Genomic DNA, 8,377 nt, shown 5'->3' with positions numbered 1-8,377 from the left:
CCCTCTACAATCTTTAACTTGTTTTTAATATTTTAAAAAATATTTGTTATATCTAGTACATTATTTTTAATCATTTTACATACTTGTATAATCATTTTTTAAAATAATCCTAAAAAAATAAGTACAAATATCATAAAATAGTTTTTAGTTGTTATATCTAGTACATTATTTTTAATCATTTTACATACTTGTATAATCATTTTTTAAAATAATCCTAAACAAATAAGTAAAAATATCATAAAATAGTTTTTAGTTGTCCAAGGTATTTTATTTTATTTTTTTTTGTGCAGAACAAACTCTCTCTCTCTCTCTCTCTAATTTGCAAGGTAGACCATTTTATTAAAGTAAATTTTTAGTTAATTAAAATTTTGAAAATGTTAATATTATTCTTATTTTGGTACAAAATTTTCAAAATACAGATTTCCAACATAAAATTGTATTTACTTATTGTACTACTATCTTCAATTCGCTTTCTCAAATACATAAAATAAGAATAAATAATTGGGAAAAATATTTGAAAAAAGTCTTATTTTTTCATAATAGACTTTTCAGAAACCAACATTCACACTTTTTGTACCAAGTTTTCCATGTCATAGTCGTGGGAGCCCTCTTTTTAGGTGTCCGGTGTCCCCTTTCGTCTCCTCTTCCCCTAAGGCCATGTTTGGAACCCCCAAAATCAGAAAAGGCCTTCTCTTCCTTCAGTTCCAGCTTGGCTATTATGAAGCCGAAATATTAGCCCTTGTAGCTCACACATGAGTAATGGTAAGATCCAAAAAAAAAACAGTGTATACGACAGCGAGTATATGTGCATGCTCCAACCAAACAGAGCTTCCAAACAAACAGAAAAGGCTTCTCCATACATTACACTGAAAAAGAAAAAAGGAAAAAACAAACTTAATTAATTAATTAATTAAAGAAAGAAAATTGATCATTCACGGCTCTTATATGATTCACAAACTGCCGCGACTAGATTCTCTTTCTTTCTTGTCAGCCAAACAACCGCATTCAATGGAGTTTCAGTGTCTCCCTCCCATTATCCATCACGGGCTGCTAAAAAACAACACGTGTTTAAAACCCAATTTACTATAAGAGAAACTGACTCTTGCTACTGAAACTACATTCAACAGAAGCTTTGTGTAATTCTCCAATGGCTTCTGTAATCAACAGTGCTTCTGTTTTCCTATGCTTTCTTTCTTGCTTCTCTCATTTTTTGTCGAGCCCTAAGTGGGTTTTGGCCCAGTCTTCCCCTGTTTTTGCCTGTAACGTTGAGAACAATCCCACGTTGGGGCAGTTTGGGTTCTGCAACACTTCATTGGAGACGGCCGCAAGGGTCGCAGATTTGGTGAAGAGGCTGACATTGGAGGAGAAGATTGGGTTCTTGGTGAACAGTGCTGCCAGTGTGAGCAGGCTTGGGATTCCCAAGTATGAGTGGTGGTCTGAGGCTTTACATGGAGTATCTTATGTGGGTCCAGGGACACATTTCAACAGTATCGTCCCTGGAGCCACCAGCTTTCCTCAGGTTATCCTCACTGCGGCCTCTTTCAATGCCTCTCTCTTTGAAGCCATTGGAAAGGTAACCTTTACTAGTGTTTCTCTCTTCTCTCTCTGTTTTCCTCTCACTACATCTAATGTTTGATCTTCCAGATGATGAGTTTTTGATTCAAAACTTGATTTCGGATATGGGTTTTTGATCATATAAATTGCATATTGCTTGCTTCCACAATTGGATTCAGTAAGCATTTTGGGGTTTTTTTTTTTTGGTGGGGGACAAAGATTGTTGGTAAATTTATGAGGTTGAGAAAGGAATACTATAGATTCAGTTCTGTTTCTATCTTTAGAAAAAATGAGCCCTTGATGACATGAACAAAACAAGGAGGTCTAGTCTTGGATTTGATCCATGTCTTTGTACCGTAGACATTACTACATCAAGTGGCTACCACATTTTGTGTTCTTTATTCATTGCTTATAGTTAGTGGGTTCTATTCGGATAAGCTTTTACATGATGATTCTTGGCTCGGCCAATTGGGAACTTTTTGGTTTAGATTTTGACTGTCTTTGTTCTTTGAGGATTTCGATGATGCTTATGCTATTATTGTTGTCTTCAGGACTTGGATTGTGGTTTTGCTCTGTTCACTCCTGTATCTTAAATTTGATTCACTAGTGCAACAGAGTATCAAATAAGAAAAAAATCTGAGGAGTTTTCTCAATTGGTTGAAATGATTGTTTAGATGTAATAGCTGAAGCCATAGTTATTGGCTCGAAATTATGTATTTCTGCCTTTTCCAGCAATTTGCTACTCCAGAGATGTATATCATCTTTTAATGGTTGATCACAGGAAGTAGGTGGAATTTTAAATTTACCTGAAAACTTCCACCTGCAACAGGACTTTTGTGGATGACTTCCAGCTTCATTTTCAAAACGTATGAAGTAGACAATTTCCCAACATTAATGGGATGCTGTACTGTATAATGTGCTGGAAAATCTAATACCCAGGTCATTTCAAGTGAATTACAGCTAATTTTGATCTGTTTACTGGCTTGAAAGATGATATCAGTGGTCATGAGCAGGTGGTTTCTACTGAAGCCAGAGCAATGTACAATGTTGGATTAGCAGGGTTGACATTTTGGTCCCCAAACGTCAACATATCCGAGACCCCAGATGGGAAGAGGCCAGGAGACTCCAGGAGAGGACCCACTGCTTTCAAGCAAGTATGCATCAGCTTATGTCAGAGGCCTGCAACAAGGCGATGATGGTAGCCCTGACCGGCTTAAGGTTGCTGCTTGCTGCAAACACTATACTGCCTATGATTTGGATAATTGGAAAGGAGTTGATCGCTTGCACTTCAATGCAGTGGTAATTTTCGTTTGAAGTATGTTCCATTACTCTAATATTTCTGTTTTGTACAACCAACAGTCTTGTATATTCTGTTGGGTGAGTTAGGTGACAAAGCAAGATATGGATGATACATTTCAACCCCCATTCAAAAGCTGCGTTATTGATGGGAATGTTGCCAGTGTTATGTGTTCTTTCAACCAAGTTAATGGGAAGCCAACTTGTGCTATCCTGATCTCCTCTCAGGGATTGTCCGAGGCGAATGGAAACTAAACGGGTATTATGAGTTCTACCTAATCTATAAATACCATTACAGTTAGCTGAGCTAATGCTCTGTTATATTACATGAATCTTGGGCTGCTGCAGATACATAGTTACGGATTGTGATTCAGTAGATGTGTTCTACAATTCTCAACACTACACCAAGACACCTGAGGAGGCTGCAGCCAAGGCTATATTGGCAGGTGACTTCACTGCTCACATCTTTAAATTATGGCTTCATGTACATCAATACAGCATAATTCTTGACTCTGAACAATACTAAATAGTATGATTTATGAAAATAGGAATGCTTAGTGGTTAGTTGCTAAAGGGGTTTGTGTTGTTGCTGTAATGCAACAGGGTTGACCTCAACTGTGGATCTTTCCTTGGCCAACACACTGAAGCTGCAGTGAAAGTGGACTTGTGACGAGTCTGCAGTTGATAAAGCTGTCTCCAACAATTTTGCTACACTGATGCGACTTGGCTTCTTTGATGCAACCCAAGTAAGGCAATTTATGGGAAGCTTGGTCCAAAAGATGTGTGCACATCAGAGCACCAAGAGATGGCTCGGGAAGCCGCCAGGCAAGGATCGTGTTACTAAAGAATAGCAAAGATCCCTACCTCTGTCTCCCACTCCATCAAAACCTTGGCTAATAGGACCCAATGCCAATGTCACCAAAAACAATGATCGGAAACTATGAAGGTATTCAATGATTAGTGCAATCTCACTATGTATCTCTGCATTCTCCTCAACTAGCCATGTGCCAAATGATTCAAGTATTTTACTTTTGCTGATATTATTGGAAAGTTTTGCAGGCACGCCATGTAAATATATAACCCCTTTGCAGGGCCTAACGGCCTCCGGTTGCAACTACGTATCTGCCGGGATGCTCCAATGTGGCATGTGCACTGCACAAATAGACGAAGCTAAGAAAATAGCAGCAGCAGCAGATGCCACGGTTCTTATAGTCGTATTGATCAATCTATAGAGGCGGAGGCCGTGACAGGGTCAGCATTCAGCTTCCAGGACAGCAGCCACTTTTGATAACAGAAGTTGCCAAGGCATCCAAAGGAAACGTGATTCTTGTTGTAATGTCTGGAGGGGGATTCGATATATCATTTGCTAAAAATGATGATAAAATTGCAAGCATCCTGTGGGTCGGTTACCCTGGCGAAGCTGGTGGAGCTGCCATAGCAGATGTGATCTTTGGTTTTTACAATCCAAGTAAGTCCATCTCTCCTTGGATTAGTTTTCAACTTATCAGACATTTTCATTTTGGTATAGGTCTTATAACCATGAATCATTATCTTTCAGGTGGAAGGCTACCTATGACATGGTATCCTCAGTCGTATGTAGACAAGGTTCCAATGACAAATATGAATATGAGACCAGATCCTGCCAGTGGCTACCCTGGTCGGACTTACCGGTTTTACACTGGGGAAACCATTTACACATTTGGAGATGGACTAAGTTACACCCAGTTCAACCACCACCTTGTTCAAGCACCTAAATCAGTCTCCATCCCCATAGAGGAGGGTCACAGTTGTCACTCATCAAAATGCAAGTCTGTGGACGCTGTGCAAGAAAGTTGCCAGAATTTAGCCTTTGATATCCATCTAAGAGTCAATAATGCGGGAAACATAAGCGGAAGTCATACAGTTTTCTTATTTTCTTCTCCCCCATCAGTACACAACTCACCCCAGAAGCACATGCTGGGCTTGAGAAAGTCTTTGTGACTGCAAAAGCTGAAGCCCTGGTGAGGTTCAAGGTGGATGTTTGCAAGGATTTGAGCATTGTTGATGAGCTTGGAACCCGAAAAGTTGCCTTGGGACTGCATGTGCTTCATGTGGGAAGCTTGAAACACTCCTTGAATGTGAGGATTTGAATACTCTTCCAGCAGAAAAATGCTGGTCTTCAGATGAAAAGGGTAAAGATCAAGATGGAAATTGAACTACAATAAGTTGAGAGAGTTAAAGCAAATTCTCAAAAATGTCATTTGGCCCCAATTTGTTCAAATTAAAATTTTGAAATCCAAATGAAGTTTCCATTTTGAAATTTCTTCCTGTTTTCATGCGTGTTGTAGAGGTGGTAAAAATGCATGGTTTCTCAGTGTAGACAAGCAAATTATCAATACCCAAGTTTAATTGAGTTTAATTTGAACTTAACTGTGAATTTCAAGTCTACAAGCAAACTGCTTCAAATATTCTGCTGTTTTTAATTTATTGAAAAACAAGTTTTTGTTGGGTTTGCTGGCTTAAAATGCCTGGTCAAGGGTTGGCTTCTGTGGAACCAATTGCTCTGATCTCTTATCTTTTATCTCATACCTATAGATTAGAGTTTTATGTTGATTGAAAAATTCTTTTTGTTTTTTTTTTCTTTTTTCCTTTTGGATCTTTAGTTTTTGCAACACTCAAATCCAACTTCTTACTCAAAATCAATTTTAAAATTTCTTGTATTTATTGACTTAAAATATATCAAACCACCTTAATTTCATAACAATTCAATTTACCACAAATTAACAAAGTTGTTGTAAAGAAAAATTGAATAAATTAAGATAGGAATGACCCAAAATTTCAATAAGAGGATGTTTATTTTTTTAGTTTTTTTTATTGAAAACAATTTATTTTTTATTTGTGTTTTATTATTGTTATTATTATTTTACTTTTTCGTGATTTATTATAAATTTTTGGTTGAATATAAAAAAATTAAAATATCTGACTTTTTCTAAATAAAAAAGGTAACATGTTGATTTTTTTTAATGTTTAATAGAAATAAAATATTATAAAATAAATAATTTAATCCTTAATATTATTAAATACTATTTAGTTTTTATTTTTAAATTTTAGGAAATGATCATTTACAATATAAATAATATGTAGAATTTCTTAAATAGATTATTGTTGGCCTTATACTTGAGGCTAGTAAGGTTAATTACACTAGTTGATTCTAGTTGCTAATTGCCTTACTCCATTATTAAGATAAATCATTCAATTCTTTGTTATCCGATAATTTCTCAAGTGGGGTTTGGTTTAGAAGTTCATTTATGAAAGGAAGTTGAAATTTGAAAGGATTTAAGTCAAGAAAAGATTAACTAAGCAAAAAAGAACATTATACACACCTTTTCAATAACGGTTAATCTTTAATATTGAAAGCCAGTTTTGAAGTTAATATTTGAAAGAAATTCACTAGTAATGATTGATAATCTACCAGATAATCAATCATTATTATGAATATCAAAGATAAGATTGAATTGATATGTTAAAGTTTTATAAGACATTTTTTTTTGTTTTACTGATTATTGAAAATAATTTGTTTTCAGATTTTAAATGTTTTTTTTAAATTTTTTTATTTAATTTATTACTTATTCTTAAATATTTTTCATAGAATAAAAAAAACCAAAATATTTATTTTTCTTTTAATGAAAAAAGTAACATTTTTAAACCCACACAAAAATCTAAACCCCCAAATCTTTGTCATTATAACGAGTCTTCGTATCCTTTATCACCTTCCTCTTTAATCACTTTACTTGAACCACCACCTTCTTTCTCTTCTTCCACGACTTCAACTTCAATAACCTTTAAAATAATTTCTATTATTTTAAAATTTTTAGAAATATGTTAAATTATTTTTGATCAAATAAGAATTAATTTTAAAATCATTTTTCTTAATATATTAAGATGTTGATTTTTAGCATATAAAAGACAAACAACTTAATACTCAATAAAAATAAAATATTAAAAAATAAACAGTTTAATACTTAATAATATTAGGTACTATTTAGTTTTAAGTTAAATTAAGTTCCATTGGAATTAAGTTAAAAAAAGAAGAAGAAAAAATCAGCACCTCAATGAATGTTTGATCATTTTGGAAAGAAATGCAATGATAAATCCTTGTTCCATTTAATATTAAACATTTATGTGTTAAGCTAGAACAATTAAAAGCTAGAACAATCCTTGGTCCATTTAATATTGCAAGGATTTAATCATCTTTACCATCTATGATTGTCCTATGTATAGAGAGGGTAACAACCAAATTCCTAAGGATATGTTTGGTTTTGAAAGCACTAAAAAAAAAAAAATCAGGAAAAATAATTTTCTTATATTTGATTTCACTATGAAAAATATAAAATAAAATAAAAATATAATTAAAATTAATTAGAAATTTACGTATTTTAAAATTATTTAATTTTATATAATGAAGGAAAATTAGTAAAATGGGTTTGAAATAACATATCGAAATAATTTATTGGCTTAGTTTTTTTTTTAATTCTATTTTCTTTCATTTTTTCTTTACTCTATTTTTTCTCTTTATTTTCCTCTCCTCACATTTTCTCTTAAATTTTGTGGGAACCAAACATAGTCTAAGGGTATTCCGACACAAGGTTATAAACATTTTGTAAGCACATAATAACATTACTGCTAATGTGTGGCTGGAAACAACCCACTTGTCTTCATTTCAACCTAACTACATAAACCTTAATGCAAATACTAGTGGCATATACAAAATGTAGTAAGGTACACTCATCATTCACATGCAAAGGAAACCTAAGGGTTGCTTAAGTTAATAACATCTTATTTGAACCTCCTTGATTGAGATATAAAAGGTTGTGAGGCTAATTTTGATAGGTTTTTCTTAACTTTTTCTTTATCCTATATGAAATTTTTTAGGCTATAACATAAAGCTAGTAAGGTTGAAGCTAGAATAGGTAACTCTAGGTTAGCGAATCTTGGTAATCTTCATCACAAGTAGAAAAGATTTTAGTTTGAAACTTATAAAATCCTTTGACAAAGTTGTATTAATCCTTATGGAGGAAGAGATATATCTTTTATTAATCCTTATGAATTATGATATAATGGGTAGTTATAATCAATGGAGTTAATGTGTTAAAATTCAAAGTTGGTGACTATTTGATGAAGTTATTAAATATATGAATAAGATGCATGGTGGGCTGTGGGTCATGTGTTGGACTTTGTGATATATATATATATATACATACAAATAATCATGGTTTGAAATGTTACGAAATTTCAGTGATATTTCACTTATGTCGGTCGACAGATCGATAAGTTCGAACTTAGGCCAAAAGGCTTGGGTTGAACTCTGGTTACCACTAGGCCAAGTCCACATTTATAAATATATGTTTACAACAAATATATTGAAGTTCATTATTAAAAAAAAATTAATTCTAATTATTTTATTTTAAATTATATTTAATTGATTAATAAAAGTATAAAAATCATTATTATAATTTTCTTAACAAGTTTTTTATATCATTTATATGAT

The 8,377-nt window shown here is 33.3% G+C and overlaps 1 pseudogene; it reads left to right on the top strand.

The window, feature by feature from the left end:
• Positions 1-1,065: 1,065 nt before the first annotated feature.
• Positions 1,066-5,259, top strand: LOC117920716 (annotated as a pseudogene).
• The last annotated feature ends 3,118 nt before the right edge of the window (positions 5,260-8,377 follow it).

Source organism: Vitis riparia, chromosome 8 (assembly GCF_004353265.1).
Source record: "Vitis riparia cultivar Riparia Gloire de Montpellier isolate 1030 chromosome 8, EGFV_Vit.rip_1.0, whole genome shotgun sequence".
Taxonomy (NCBI): domain Eukaryota; kingdom Viridiplantae; phylum Streptophyta; class Magnoliopsida; order Vitales; family Vitaceae; genus Vitis; species Vitis riparia.
Note: the sequence above shows the minus strand (reverse complement) of the source record. Positions and strands in the feature narration are given on the sequence as shown.